The sequence below is a fragment of the Neofelis nebulosa genome, chromosome 6 (genome assembly GCF_028018385.1).
Source record: "Neofelis nebulosa isolate mNeoNeb1 chromosome 6, mNeoNeb1.pri, whole genome shotgun sequence".
Taxonomy (NCBI): domain Eukaryota; kingdom Metazoa; phylum Chordata; class Mammalia; order Carnivora; family Felidae; genus Neofelis; species Neofelis nebulosa.
Window position 1 is genome coordinate 115,556,572 of NC_080787.1, and position 16,661 is coordinate 115,573,232.

Genomic DNA, 16,661 nt, shown 5'->3' on the forward strand with positions numbered 1-16,661 from the left:
AGATTGTTAACTTTTTTTTCCCTTCTACATTTCCAAATCCTTGTTTGATTTGTGATGGCAATCTTAAGTTACTTATCTAATTAAAATCAAGACTAATATAGAAAAAATCTATAGTTATTCCAACCAGCCATTAACTTCTGATGAAATTACTCTATAAAATAGATATAAACCCCCCCAGTATCACTTAATCTCAATTGTATTGTGGAATATGAAAACTGACATTTCTCAGGAACTTTCGAACAAATTGAACCCCCAATGAGAATGAATACTGAAACAGCAGGTTGGAATGCCTTACTGTTTTTGTGCTTTTTTGGATTCTTTTTTATTTTTTCTTTTTAATTTTTCCCTGGCTTTCTTTAGGTGTGAATGACAAATGAGAAATTGTATATATTTAAGATGAACAATGTGGTATTTTGATATAAGTATACTTTGTATAATGATTACCACAGTCAAGCTAATTAAATGATCAATCAGTTCCCTCACAAGCTGCCATTTCACCTCATAGAGTTACCATTTGGTAAATTCTTGAATAGGTCCAGCTTAAATTATAGTTTTCAATTTTCAGTTGCTATCTTAAATATGTATATCTTCTATAGTGTTGGTTAATATTTAATATCAATAGTACTTAGAATTTTGTATGCCAGCTAATATTTAGCTGTTCTCCCTGTCCTCTTCCTTCTCCTCCTTCTTTCTCCTACTTCTTCTTCTTCTTCTTCTTCTTCTTCTTCTTCTTCTTCTTCTTCTTCTTCTTCTTCTTCTTCTTCTTCTTCTTCTTCTTCTTCTCCTTCCCCTTCCCCTTCCCCTTCCCCTTCCCCTTCCCCTTCCCCTTCTCCTTCTCCTTCTCCTTCTCCTTCTCCTTCTCCTTCTCCTTCTCCATCTCCTTCTCCTTCTCCATCTCCTTCTTCTCCTTCTCTTCTTTTTTTGGAATCTTATACCTCCAACTCTTCTTCACCCATTTTGCCCAACACCCACCCTCCACCCCTCTGGGAGCCATCAGTTTGTTCCCTGTGTTTGTTTGTCTGTTTCTGCTTTTTGTTCATTTGTTTGTTTTTTTAGATTCCATATGTAAATGAAATCATATGGTATTTTGTTCTTTTTAAATAACCTCACTCAAATATGATAAAATTAATATAAATATATCCTATAAACTTTAAACTATGTCTGTGTTTTTGGTTCAGGTTTGTGAATTATCAAGAAAGAATTCTGATCTGTGAATATTTCCAAAAATAGAAACAACCCTTGGAATATTTTGTAGTTTTAAAATTATTATAGTTTTACATATTAGAACAGAAATATATTATTTTCTTATAGTTTATTTCTAGTACTGTTGTATGCCAAGTTAGTTACAATGAGTTTAATGCAGGCCTTTCTACCAAATGTCATTATTGTAAAATGCATCCAATTTTAAAGTACAATTCAGACTTAGAACTTTCAGAATGGATACATTGGAAAAGTCTAAAATTGTCAACTTATTTTGAAATAAGATAGTAGAAGGGTGTTCAGGCAATTTTATTTGCCTTTTATCAAAAGAGTCATGATTATTTTCTTCCAGAAAAACCATCAGTGCAAGTAATTAGTAGATTCTGTTTTACTGACTAGGCTCATTTCTAATTCCCGCCATGATGTGGCTTGATTCTGTATGCATTTGCAGGACTATAATTACATATGAGTGTTTAGACTTCGCCAGACCAGCAAGGTGATCAACTCCCTTAGAACAACAGGGAATGGGAAAGTGGCAGGAAAATGCAACACCATGGTGACGTCATGCCTGTAAAAGCTATGTGACCAGTGGTGGACTTGGCAGAGCTCAGCTGGGGTCCAGTGACTGGCGTCTGAGACTGACATTGCTTCCTTCAAAGTGAAATATGAAATGTGATTGTCAGTGAAGCAAATAAAGCCAATTGGAGGGAATTAAAGAAAACAAACGTAATAATCAACAGCAATGACAAACACTGAGATCAAAAAGGCAAAGCAGGAAAAACCATTATTTTGAGATTCGGTTGTAATTTTTATTTTGTGAACTTAATATGTGAAGCAAAACATATTCTACATAATTTAATTTAATATTTTTTTAAATCAAAATCATAACCTATGCCCCATAGCTCAGAATGATATCTTATATAAAGAAAGTTTAGGGTTGCCTGGGTGACTCATTCAGTTGTACATCCAACTTCGGCTCAGGTCATGATCTTACAGCTTGTGAGTTTGAGCCCTGCATGGGGCTCTGTGCTGATGGCTCTGAGCCTGGAGCCTGCTTTGGATTCTGTGCCTCCCTTTCTCTCTGCCCCTAACCCATTGGCATGCTGTCTCTGTCTCTCTCAAAAATAAATAAACATTATTTAAAAAAAAAAGTTTAAAGATTTTTAATGACAAGTAATTCCTTATAAATTTTCTGTAACATTTTTTACGATCTCTCTGTTAGGTAAAACTCTATGTAAATGGCTGAGATGTAGCTGGCTTCTCGCTATATTTATATGAAATATTCTATATATCTACATCACTATGTATATATTACACACACTAAACACACACATGCACACACATTTCTTGGTTTTAATTACCACATCTTTAAAATACAAGAGAAAGGGCAACTTAATCATCTTCAAACCTTTCTTTCTCTTCTCTTTTTAGCATACTTGAAGAATTAAGAAATTTCAACCTAGTCATAAGGGAATTACATAGATAGCATGCCCATTTCAGTATTCTCTGAAACTTCTTGCTCTAGGAAAAGGAAATGTTAAATCTCAGGAAGCTTTGCCAATAAACTAGTTTTTATGATATGTTTGGAAAAGGTCAGAATTACTGTCAGAACTTTGAAGAAGAATATAGCTCTAGAACCTGATAGTTACTCCTGCTGTGATTGTCAAGCACACAGCAAATGAATGGAAACTCCTGGTTAATTTTTTATGGAACCAAGAAAAAAAATCAGTAACTTAAAAAACAAAAGTTCAAAACATTTTCATAAAGGAAGTAAACATGGTGACTGTGGAAACTCTTCTGGCTTCTGTTTCCTCCAAGGTGTGAGGTAAGAGTCAATATTTATCTTTCCCAAACAATATGAATTAAGATCTATGGAATCATTTCAGTGCTATAGATTATGGTGTAACTCAGTGGTTTATGTTGTTTTATATACAAAATTATAAGAAATTAGTTGGCTACCAGAATTATGAAGTGCAACTCTTTTTAGACACTGGGTCAGTTAATCCAAAACCTTCCTAAAGGGGTCAAGTATAAAAAGTGCTACATGCATACCCGACACATTTTAACTCAAACGACAAAAGACTCTTCTGTTGATGTAGGACTAAGGACTCTTCTTTGTGTGTGGAATCACTGACTGGAGTTTGACATGTGTTTTTTGCATAAAAAAATCCATAATTTATTAATTCTGAATTTTTGTTCATTGGTTTCTTTACAGTGGAATAAGAACTTAAAGACTTGTAAAATAATTTGGAAAAAGATTCCATTTGTATTTATGTAATTGTTTCCAACTATCCTTTAGAAACTCACCTTTATGCTTTTATGTGGCATTTATAATATGTTACACTTAGATTTTTTTAAAGCTATATTTTTGGACTCGTAAGTTAATCGAATATGTAATAATTAAATCGTATAGTGATGCATGTTATGAATACAACTCATATAACCAGGTTTGAGTTAGTGTTTACAGCCAGCTCTATATAAGCTTATAACTTGAGTGTTGGAACATCGTAGTTTGGTGCTTTGGACAGCTCATTAGTAAATTGGACCCCTTAAATATAGTTAGCATCTTTAAATACCTCTCCAGAGAGAAGCATCATTTCAGAGATATTGTCTAATTTATTCTCCATTGCCAATGAAACCGCGTGTCACTGGGAGATAGGAGCCTAAAAGCACTGCAATGATGTGGGACCATGCTCAGGGCTACAAAAGGTGGGGAAAGCTCCATTATTTAAAATAAAAATTTAGGCAATGTTTTGTGTGGGTTCATTAACTTAATAATGAACCCACTGAAAAGGAACGGAATGGTGACTTCATGAAACTAAAAAGAAAAAAAAACATTCTTGAATCTATAACAACTAACATGCATACACATATATTCAATTTATGCATTATTATATATGCATATATATTTGTAATATCATTTGAAAGATAATATGATTGTAGTTCAAAGTTTGGATACTACACAAGTCATCTTCACCAATTAACAGCTATATGACCTTGGGAAATTAATCCTGCCTGGATTTTCTCATCTTAAATTTTTTTTTTAACGTTTATTTATTTTTGAGACAGAGAGAGACACAGCATGAACGGGGGAGGGTCAGAGAGAGAGGGAGACACAGAATCGGAAGCAGGCTCCAGGCTCTGAGCCATCAGCCCAGAGCCCGACGCGGGGCTCGAACACGCGGACCGCGAGATCGTGACCTGAGCTGAAGTCGGACGCTTAACCCACTGAGCCACCCAGGCGCCCCAATTTTCTCATCTTTAAAATGGAGATAATAGGGGGTGCCTGACTGGCTCAGTCTGTTAAGCACCTGACTTCATCTCAGGTCATGATCTCATGGTTCTTGCACTGACACTGTAGAGCCTGTTCGGGATTCTTTCTCTCCCTCTTGTTCTCTGCCCCTCCCCTACCTGAACTCTCTTTCAAAAATAAATAAATAAACTTAAAATAAAATAAAATGGAGGTAATAGTATTGTCTACCTTATTAAGTAAGCTCATATCTGTAAATGCTTGGAATAGTGCTATGAATACTAATAATAGTATATAAAGCATGCACATGCAGACGGGGAAACCATGTGTATGATTTAGGAGTGCTTGTAATGCTTTGAATTTTAAAGTTTCAGGTATGAAATACATTTCATGACTTGACAGAATTTATCATTTTGAGCCTGTACCAGTTATCTATGCTACATTAATGGAGTCTATGGTAGAACTCCTAAAGCTGATAGAGAATATCATCTCTTATTACATTCACCCATGGACAGCCACAGACATTCTGTCAACAGAAAAACAAATATTATGACTGCCTCTTTTCAGAATAACATCTCCATATCTGTGTTGAATCCAATAATATGGTTACTTTAAAGGGCACAGAAGACATGGCATTTACCATGCCAAAAATAGCATACATCGTGACAAATTCTAAAATGCTCCTGTAGCCATCTGAAATGGTATTCTCTTGTATTCCTAGTTGCAATTTCTGATATAACTCACTGCTACAGTGACTGCCAGTACACGGTAGTGATCTTGATAACATTTCTGCTTTCATTTCAACTCTTGATTGGCCTTTAGCAGTCAGAGTAAGTGAGGCTGTCATTCCATCTCCCATCCTTATGAAATTGAATTTTATGAAAGAGACGTAACCTAGAGTTTGAGAGGTTTGATTGACAGCTTCCATATGGCTGCCTTGCTGTAGTCAAAGAAATAGTGCCCTGAAACCTCTGCTGGTGCGTTCATTTGAAGAGAAGAGCAGATAGGAGGGAAAGGAGACAGGGAGACACCAGAGTGCAGGACATTATGATGTCCACCTCTGTTCCCTGAGATGGTACGTGTGCTTTCACCTCCAGTCCTGTTAAATATACAGCATCTACTTAACAGGGGATGCCGATGATAGTAGCAACATTATTAATTCACTGTCTCAAATGGGGGAGGGCAGGAGTATTGGAATGGCATTGTACATTGTTTTGAATTCACAAAATATAAATCTATACAAAGATAATAAGTATTTATTAAGACCCAAACTGAAAACTGCCTACGCATTGCTTCTCTGATAATGATACATGAGACATGTTTTGGACTCTTTATCAGCTTTACAGAAAAAAAAAAAAAATATATATATATATATATATATATATATAATATGCATTTTTACCTAGTTGACAAATTTGAAACTCTCCAGATGGCAACTTTAATATGTTTAATATGATTGTGCTGTTAAAAAATAGCAATAGAATTTTCTCTAGAGAAAGTCATTTGCTATGAGAAAGAAATACCATATGATACATGAAAATAAGAACATTTCAAGCTATTTTTGTTATTTTGGCTTTTACTGAGCTCTCGATGAATTAAAAAAAAATCTGTGCTGAACAGATGATGCTGATGATGAACTTAGCAACTTATTCTCCCCAATTCCTAAAGTCTCTTATTAAAATATAGTCAACCATTCTCTCATCTGTTTTTCTACATATTGTTAATATTAGCCACATGGTGGGGTTTTTTTCTGTACACCTGCTACATGAGCAGTAGGAGATCCGGAAATGGGTCAGAAGCAGATAGACAGATCCATAGCAGGGGTGTCATTTGAACAGCTACACCTGGGTCTTCTTGAAGTTTTGAGAATTTCTGCCCTAAGAACCATTTCAGATATTAGGTGTCTTATAGTATAAGACTAATTCTGCCAGCCAGTGTGAAAATTGATTCATCTCATCACTGATTCCCTACCCCACACCTCAGTGGTGCCTTGGACAGTGCTTTGCATGGTCCAATACTTATAATGTGTCATCAGTGCTTGTAACATACATGATTCAAAAGTTCATGGCCATGGTCTTCTGCACTTTAAGCAGTTTCTCCCTATGTTATGAATATTTATCCCATTGGTTTATTAGCTTGAGCTTGAATCAGTTAAGACTTTGTTGTGGAGGTAACTGGAAATTTCAAGGTCAAATGGATGCATTAACATTCTCATTCATACCTGTCATGGGCTTTGTGTGAGCCATGAAAACTACCCAGAACAGCCATCATTTGGTTGATTCAGTTCTTCTAAGAAGTTAGATTTCCATTGAGTAAAATTATAGACTCTGTGAAAAAAATCAAAACAAAGACCCATCTATCAAGAGGACCTGAGCTGTGATCTTTTTAGGCAATTTCATATGAATACACGGAGACCGTAAACTTAATAAATGAGAATTTGTCTATCTAGGTATGAAATCGTTTTGTGACACAAGTCTACATAAATGTCGTTTTATTGTAACTTTGTGGGATTACTAGCCTACTGACTGCATCAGTAGTATAAACTTTCAGCTTATTTTATTTTCAAAAAGGTTCTGTCCTAACCGTATACTTGTCTTTAGAGTGAATTGCACAATTTGTAGAAATAGAGTAATAGTAGTAATAACGATTATTTTATGGGGTTATCATAATTGTGTGAGTTTGCAAGCCATAGAGCTATATGTAAAAGTTATTTTAAAAAATTTTAAAGACATTTATTGCTGTATCTTTTTATCTTTTACCTTGTCCAAAGAACCTCTTATGTTTACTTATCAAATTAGGAAAGTATTTGGTAATAAAGTAGAAATGATTCCCTAAAATTTTTGAAAGCAACAGCATCAGATTCTATTATAAGTTTCTAGTATTCTAGTATGTTGTAAATAGTTTGTGGTTGAGAATATGGACATTGAAGTTACAATGATTAGCCCTATAATCATGGTCATGGTATCAATTTCCTCATCTGTACAATAAAGGTAATGATAGATAATCATTGTTAGAATGCATGATTTAAAAGTAATCATTAACTAAAATAGCATATCAAAGTCCTTATCATAATGCCTTGGATATAATAAGTACTCAAGTTTTAAAAATTATTATAACAGAATCCATACTCACTATTCCAAGGGCAAAGATTTGTGTTATGATAAGGAGATATTAAGTTAAATAATGTTAGGGGCGCCTGGGTGGCTCAGTCGGTTAAGCGGCCGACTTCGGCTCAGGTCACGATCTCGCGGTCCGTGAGTTCGAGCCCCGCCTCGGGCTCTGTGCTGACAGCTCAGAGCCTGGAGCCTGTTTCAGATTCTGTGTCTCCCTCTCTCTCTGACCCTCCCCCGTTCATGCTCTGTCTCTCTCTGTCTCAAAAATAAATAATCGTTAAAAAAAAATTTAAAAACAAAAAAAGCTAAATAATGTTAAATCCCTACCACTAAACATCCAATAATAGTGATTTCACACACACATAATATGGCATATCAACATAAAGATCAGGCAGTTATATGACTTGGTAAGTTCAATTCAACAACAGTCAAGCAATATTTTTGTGCTCTAGTGTCAAATTATTGTGCTTCTTCTTTACAATGATATATTTTTAAAAATCTAGCACGTTATGCTAGTCATCAATTTGTCTTTTGATAGAATGAGTGTTAACTCATGAAATGGTTATAAATGGCTGTGCAGAATGAACAGCTGTGAGAAATAATAAATGGTTCTGATATCACAACAACTAGAATATTAGCTGTCATATGCAGAGTTATATATAAATGGCATTATTACACAAAAGGATGAGGAAAATTTTTAAATATACTATTTTATTCTGAGGTGGGTCAGTTAAATAACTCTATAAATTTAACCTCAAAAATATATGACTGACTGTATTTCAATAAAAATCGTAAGAAATACCATGGACTGTTTCAGTAATGCACCTTATAAGAAAAAGCACTTCCATAATAAGCAGGAATACTTGTTTTTATTGAGTTTCTTTGAGTTCATGCCAAGTCTTTCCCATTACTTTCCTGAAAATCTTTAATGTGATTAACTATATGGAAACAGAGTTTTTTTAAATAAGGTGGGGAGAGAGAAAGAAAAACATGAAAGAAATTGTGATATTTGAAGCCTATTCTTTTACATCGTACTAAAATCGATGAGATACATGGAATGTTGAATGAGGCAGGAAAACATTCATTAAGGAAGACCCCCCCCCTCAGGATATTATTATTTGCAGTTGTGACTGGTAAAATATGAAACAGTTAATCATCTCTAACTAAAATATCCTGGCAAGTCTTATCAATCTAGAATATTTTTACTAAAATACTAGTGTCTAAACTTCTTATGTGTTGTTCAGATATGAATTAATTAGCAAACATGTTAGGTTGTAATTTAAGCATTGTAATAATTATATGTATTATTATTTTGATCTTCATGCCAATCTTAAAAGTTCTGTATGACAAAAAAAAAGCTCTGTACTACAATATTCCCATTTTATAAATGAAGACACTGAGATTCATAGAGGTCAGTTGACCTGTGGTCATATAGTGAGTTAGATTTTAAACAAGATTTTCTCTGATTCAAAACTTGGGTCCTGAACCATTATGATATGTTAACTTCTGTTAAAAAAATTTTTTAACGTTTATTTATTTTTGAGAGACAGAGAGAGATAGAGCATTAGCAGGGGAGGGGCACAGAGTGAGGAAGACACAGAATCTAAAGCAGGCTCCAGGCTCTGAGGTGATAGCACAGAGCCTGACACGGGGCCCGAACCCATGAACTGTGAGATCATGACCTGAGCCGAAGTCAGACACCCAACCGACTGAGCCACCCAGGCACCCCATGTTAACTTCTTTCTTTTTTTAAGTTTATTTATTTATTTTGAGAGAGAGAGGGAGAAAGAATTCCAAGCAGGCTCCATGCCATCAGCGCAGAACCCGATTTGGGGCTCAAACCCACAGACTGTGAGATCATGACCTGAGCTGAGATCTAGAGTCAGATGCTTAACTGACTGAGCCACCCAGGCGCCCTTCCCCATGTTAACTTCTATTATAATTGAAGCCACTGGGGACAGATCTCCTTTTGGTGATGTTTTCATTATTTGTCTTTAAGGCTTATTCCTTTGTTTTGTATTTAAAGAAAAACAATTATGTGGAAGGAGACAGAAAATCCTTGGTTTAACTAAAATAGGGTAAGTTGTTATTTGTGACCCAACATCTTATCAAACACTTTACAATTTTATTTAGTAAACAAACACCTCCCCCCCCCCAAACACACACACAGACACACTTGAAAACTGCAGTTACTCAAGAGTTGTTAAAATTTTTCAAGTAAAACTCTGTGCATGGCTGTGTCCATATCTTACATGTATAATTATTGTAGACCCTACTTCAAGTTTATTCTCTTAATTTCATATTTGAATCGGGACTCTTGGTGAGATAAAAGATATTTGTCTCTATCATATCTCCTGCCGATAATGTCTAAAAGCTGGCATATATGTTCTCACTTGTCCACTATGAACAACACAGAGAATCTTAAGCAGGGAACATCATCAATCATATCCATACAGAATTTTGCTTTGTAATACTGTGGTATTTTAGACAATGTCAAAAAGACCTCAGCATCTCAACAGTGTTGTAAAGACCCAGAAAACCTCTAAAGTCTTTACATATTTCCTGGGGTTTGGCTTAAAAAGAAGAGAAACCAACATGGGGCATGCTTTTTTATTCTGGAGCAGGCAGTCCAGATTGTGCTCGAGATTACAATTCACCATAGGAGACTGCAGGGGAGGGTAAGTAACCAGAATATGGATGAGATGCAGTGTGGCGACAAACAACTAAATACATACAGACATAAGAACTGGCAGCTTTACCAAAATGGGCAGACAAGCAAGAAATAGAAAATGCACTGGGGAGTCAGGCAAGAGAATCATGAATCCGAGGCAAGATCTCAGAGTAGTGATATAGAAGTAGAGTCCTATATGGGTCAAGGAGACAGTACCAAAACTGTTTTCTTACCTCCTGCAGTGTTGTTTTAAGTTCTCTATTGGGCAAGAAACAAAAGAGTGGTTACAACTGGGAAGACACAATTGACCATACTTGACTGGAATGTAGGAGAAAGTCACAGCTATTTCTATTGACAAAATTCTGACAAACAGATGGCCATACGAGGTTCTGTCTGTCTGGAAGTTTATATAAACTTTCATAGCCCCCACAGATAAAATAAGAACTTTGGACCCATTGTGGGGACTGTTGTGCCCATTTCAGTTTTCATCATGATTTCCCCTCGTATTTCCTACTTTCTATGCTCTAATAAAGCTAATTTTGTCAGTTATCTTCTCCTGAAACCAGTGAAAAGGCAAATCCTTTCTTTATTGATTCATGAAATTCTACAATTTCATGATGAGCTTTGTCATTTCCCTGAAGTTCACATGGATAACGGGGAGGGACTTTGCATAGGAGTGCTCCACTTGCCTAGCATCTCAGTCTGGGTCTGTCTTATCTCTCCTCAGATACCTGAGAGTGGAGACAGTCTAAAAGCAGGACTCCTAAAGGAGAGTAAAGACAGTGAAATGGTGAGGGTGCAGGGAGGAGAACAGGCATGTCCATAGATAATTTCAATTTCAATATATAATTTAGACACTAGAAACAATTTGGTTGTTACTAGCATTTAATAACACACTCAAATTTCTTTTTAAATCTAGGAACCTGTGTTCTACTATAATAAAATAAAAAACTATATTTTTCTTCTCAAATTCTGTGTATTAGTTTTATTTCATATTAATTGTAATAACTTAGACATTACATTTTAAGGGCATAAAGTTACAGAAATATTGGGGAGGAAAATTTATTAAGAAATCTTAGTTAGTTATTCACAAAATGCAGTGTCTCAAGGAACCCAATTTTGAGTCCCACCAGTTGAAAACAGCTAGCTATAAACATCCCATTATGCCTTTTAGAAGATATCTTAAACTGTTCATGTACATGTAATTGCCTTGTTAATACAGCTAAATGGCAATAGCTACCTAGGAAATATGAATGATTCTCAATTTGCCATGCAAACATTTGAAGCAAACTTGCTGTAGACTGAATACTCCCATTAAGGGGTCAAATTAATTTAACAAATTATTTACTTAATTGGGTCCAGTCTTCTCAGATATAAATTGAGGAGTGTAGAGTGAGTCTCGTCCAGTTTGAAAAGTCAATACATTTATCCTAAAGAGATCTCACAGGTGCTTTTTATGAATATTTGTTGTCATTGTTAGTAAGATGAATTGTACTTAATATACTTATAAGAAAGTTTTTGAAAACTTTTTCAGTTTAAGCGTGTTCAACTAGATAAACAGTGACTACTAAGATTCATGTTTATTATAATGCAAAAGAGTAGAGAAGTTTTCATATTTTAACAGTATATACGTTTATATCAAAGAGAATGAATAACACTTTTATAATATTTGGGATTTTGCGATCAGAATTTGACCCAGCATTTTCACATCTAAGGATCTAGCCTATGGATGTACCAACACACATATACAAGGTTGTTTAATGCACTCAGGTGTGTTATAACCAAGACTTGGAAACCAAATGATTATCTGTTAAAATGGAACACTTAAGGGGCACCTGGGTGGCTCTGTCGGTTGAGTGTCCAACTTTGGCTCAAGTCATGATCTCACAGTTTGGGTGGTTCGAGGCCCACACAGGCTTGCTGCTGTCACCCTGCCAGTGCAGAGCCCTCTTCAGATCCTCTGTCCTCCTCTGTCTATCCCTTCTCCGCTTGCACTGTCCCAAAAATAAATAAATATTTTTTTAAATGGAGCACTTAATAATAAGGATATAATGTACGTGTAGGGTGCACTAATATGGAGAGACATCCACAAACATCACAAAGTGCAAGGGGAAAAACCATACCATTGCAATCCCATTTGTGTAAATAAAATTGTGTGGGAAAAATTCAAGACATATATATGACAGACAAATGACTATGTGCTGGCATCTACATACAATATTTTCCTGAAAAGCTGTGTACTTAATAGACTTTCCTCAAGACACGGTTGCTTCTGGGGAAAGAGAATAGGACTGATGGTTTCTTCAAAATTTGTTAAGTGTTTAAATGAGTGTTGTACCTTATATTTTAGGGTGGTTACAACCTCTATAACAGAGTTAGAGAAAGAGAGAAAAAAATAAGTTATGGGTCAGCTTATCTATATAAAACTTACAAAAAAAATTTTCTTTAATCCAAACTGAAACTCTGGTAAAAAAATATATATATTAAATTTCAAATAGGGATTTTTCCCAGGAAGAAAAGGAAAATTTAATGTGGCAAAAACCATCAATATACACAATCGCATTCATGATATCAAAGAAAAGAATAAAGTGATTATCTCAATAGATGCAGAAATAATAATTGATAAAGATTAGCTTGTGTTTATGTTAACAAATAGAAACATCATCATAATAGTAATATAAAGGCACAGAATTCTTTATGGAAAGCAACAAGTTATGCATTAATAACAGGCTACTATGTAGAAACAAAACACAAAGAACAAAATTTACATACAGCAAAACTAACAAGCATGAGAGGGAGTTATTCCATAACACTTTTTATATGAAAACGACACACAAAAACAACAGCGGTAGAGACAGTTCTGAATTTAGGATTGTTTGGCTTACGATTCTTTGACTTTACAATGGTGTGAAAGCAATACATCTGCAGTAGAAACTATACTTCAGATTGTGAATTTGGATCTTTTCCCGGACTAGTGATATGGAGTACGATTGTCTCTAGTGATGCTAGACAGAGGCAGGGAGCCACAGCTCTCAGGTAGCTACAGATCACAAGAGTAAACAACCAGTACACTTATAACCATTCTGTACCCATACAACCATTCTGTTTTTCACTTTCAGGACGATATCAATAAATCACATGACATATTCAACACCTTATTATAAAATAGGCCTTGCGTTGGATGATGTTGTCCTATGGTTTGCTAATGTTAGTGTTCTGAGCACATTCAAGATAGGATAAGAGGTGCCTGGGTGGCTCAGTTGGTTAAGCGTCTGGCTTTGGCTCAGGTCATGATCTCACAGTCCATGAGTTTGAGCCCCGCGTCAGGCTCTGTGCTGACAGCTCAGAGCCTGGAGCCTGCTTCAGATTCTGTGTCTCCCTCTCTCTCCGCCCCTCCCCTGCTCATGCTCTGTCTCTCTCTGTCTCAAAAAGAAATAAAAACATTTAAAAATTTTTAAAAAAGATAAACTCAGACAGGATGTTTGGTAGGTGAAGTGTATTAAATGCATTTTGACTTATGATATTTTTGACCTGTGATGGGTTTATCAGGAAGTAATGCCATTATAAGTTGAGGAATATTTGTTTATGTTTTTCAAGGCCGTATACCTATATTTGTATGCCAGGTAATAGAAAGCACATAAAGCAAATATAATGGGAGGAAGCAAAATAACTCTGAGAACATGGGTTGAAGGAGGCAAAAAAAAAAAAAACCAAAACAACAAAAAACAAAAACAAAAAAACAAATTTGCCTTGACTAATGATGATATGAACTGACAACTATGATCAAAGAAGTTCTCTGTATTATTCCAAAATAAGTAAGGTAAAAAGCAGCACATATCCTGTGACCAACATAGGTCTACAACATAAACTGTGAAAGCTTTTGTTTCTGGACTGGGTGTGTCACAAATCTACAACATTGGGAACATGGCCCACTGGCCATGCACAGAGCCTACTTTTTTTGTTTGTTTATTTGTTTGTTTAGTATTTACCATTCTAAGATATCAGGAGAATCACTTAGCCACCATACATCTGAGAGTTCTTAATCTGAAAAGCAAGACAATATTTACCTCTCAGACACATTGAGATAATACATGACTGGGGATTAGCAAGGATGCCCATCACGTAAGAAATGTTACAACTAGTATCTATTCTCTTCCCTACAACCCCATAACCCTTTCAGTGATTCCACAGTTAATATAATTCCTTTTTGAAGGAATTCTTAGAAAAGACTACTTCTATAAATTGTTATTCCCTTTATATTCTCTGAATTTTTCAGAAAATCTTCCCTTCTTTAGTCCCAGCTCTAAATAACAGGACCTATGATAAAGCTACTTATGATGGCTAATAGGGTCAATCAGAAACAGGGTAAAAGCGGGAATATTATAATTGAGGAATTGCACATTAACTTATTCAGTCTGCATAACCTTGTAAGTAATGTTTGATGAAACTATTAGTTCTGTCATTAAAAAAAAAGACTAATAAATGTTGACATAAATTCATTTTAGCCATGCAGAATTAGCAACTATATTATCATCTATATATTTTTTATAATTAACGATGGTACTGCTATTTTCTTCCATAATTGGTGCATTTATCGAGAGATTTCCCACTGTTTGACTAATGCGTTTCATCCTCTATACTTTTTCCCTGCTGTGTCCCCACAGTTATGATGTTTAAAATTTATAGAGTTTAGATTCCTCTTGCTGCTGTTTACATTCCTACTTACCGTTTATTCATAGGATGAGTTTAGAGAGTTCTAAGTTGGAGAGAGCTTTTATACAAATGATTAGCAGTTGCTCCGAGAACTGCCACTTATTTTTTTGGTACCATTAATAGATTCAAAAACAAGGGATACATTATACTGCCCAACATTACACATGGGTCTCCTTTATGTGAAGTGTTGACTGCATGATAACAGTTGAAGGAATGTTTCATTAGAAGGCAGTTCAAGGTTTATGAACCTGCAGTTATGTGCAATATTATTTACGTTCCACTTTTGCAACTCTGGTGGATATTGTGGATTTAGAATATGCAAGGTAGAACAGACCTAGATTCTCTCTTTTCTTAATCATTGCCAAGATAAGTGAAAATGAAGATTTGACAAGGCTGGATTACTGTTACAGCCCTTGGTTGCCTTAGGAAACAGAAGTGTTATGCAAACAGTTGTCATGAATTTATTTTCTTTTTCAATGCCTGATGGGAATATGTGTTGTTCAGCTAAAGAAGTACAGTGGAAATATTGATCATTCAAGAAATCTTCAAACTGAGCTACAGGTATTTAATTTAAAAGCACACTGGCTGTTTTGAGAGTCAGTATGTCCTTCTGACAAGAAATATCATCAAAGCATAGTAATGTTAGTAATGTAGGGGTTTTAAAATATCCTTTTTCTTTAAAGCCTAGATTGAAAAACAACCAAAGACACTGTTGAATCTTTGTGTGGAATACCAGGTCTTTTCACAAAGTTTTACTCGCAACCGTTTATTATCATTCCACCTGAGGGCAGGCAGGAAGAATAAAAGTGAATTTATTTGATCTTATGAGAAACTTGATAGCTATCAGGTTTTACTTGTCAATATAAAATGGTACTTCTGGACTATCACAGCTTTTGTTTCATTGTTTAGTTGTTTGTTTGGTTGATTAGGTTGGTTGGTTTGTTTTGTTTTTCTTCTCTCAATCCTTAGATTTGTACCTGTGTCTTAATTGTAAAGTTGTAAACATAGATAAATGTAGGATAATTTTAAATGACCTACGTTCCTTGCTTTTATAACAGTGACACTTTGTTTTTATTTTTGCTTCTCAGTGTTTTAATGTCCTTTTTGCACCCTTTTGTCTGGTTATATACGTAACTGAGTATAACAAAAAAAGTCATTTTTGATTTATAATCCAGTATTATTTGGGTTAGAAGTCAAAGTCCTGAATTTTACAAATGAAGGATCAGTACCCCCAGAGAAGTGAAAGACTTACCTAGTCCTTTCTAGACTTAGCTAGTCTCACAACCACAGTTAGAGGCAAATCTAAGTCCATAATCCAAGTTGGTTGACTTGCTGATGAGTTATTTTTCCTCCACATAACTCCCATTTGTTTTATTTTTCAATTTATATAATGACATTTGAGCAGATCCTAACAACATACCCTTTGTGTGGACTTTGCAAACTTGCTGGTTGATGAATTCAAGTGTTAGTGCATATGACAATATAATTTATCCTGTGACTGCACAGATGATAACCTGTGAATATGGCTTGATGCTTCCACAAAATCATTCTGAAAAGGATTGTAGCTGCCTATGGATCTACAGCCTCCATAGTGTTTCTTTGAAATATACCTGAAAATGTCAGTCTTACTATTAAAGATAAATGCCAGATATGGTAACACAGTTATAATTGCTAATTATAATGCAATATGATCCTTTTGCCGTCTCTTCTCTCT

The 16,661-nt window shown here is 35.2% G+C and overlaps 1 protein-coding gene across 6 annotated transcripts in view; it reads left to right on the top strand.

Moving 5' to 3' along the window:
* Nucleotides 1-16,661, top strand: part of NKAIN2 (sodium/potassium transporting ATPase interacting 2) — a 1,000,454-nt gene that overhangs the window by 454,688 nt on the left and 529,105 nt on the right. The window lies entirely within an intron of this gene.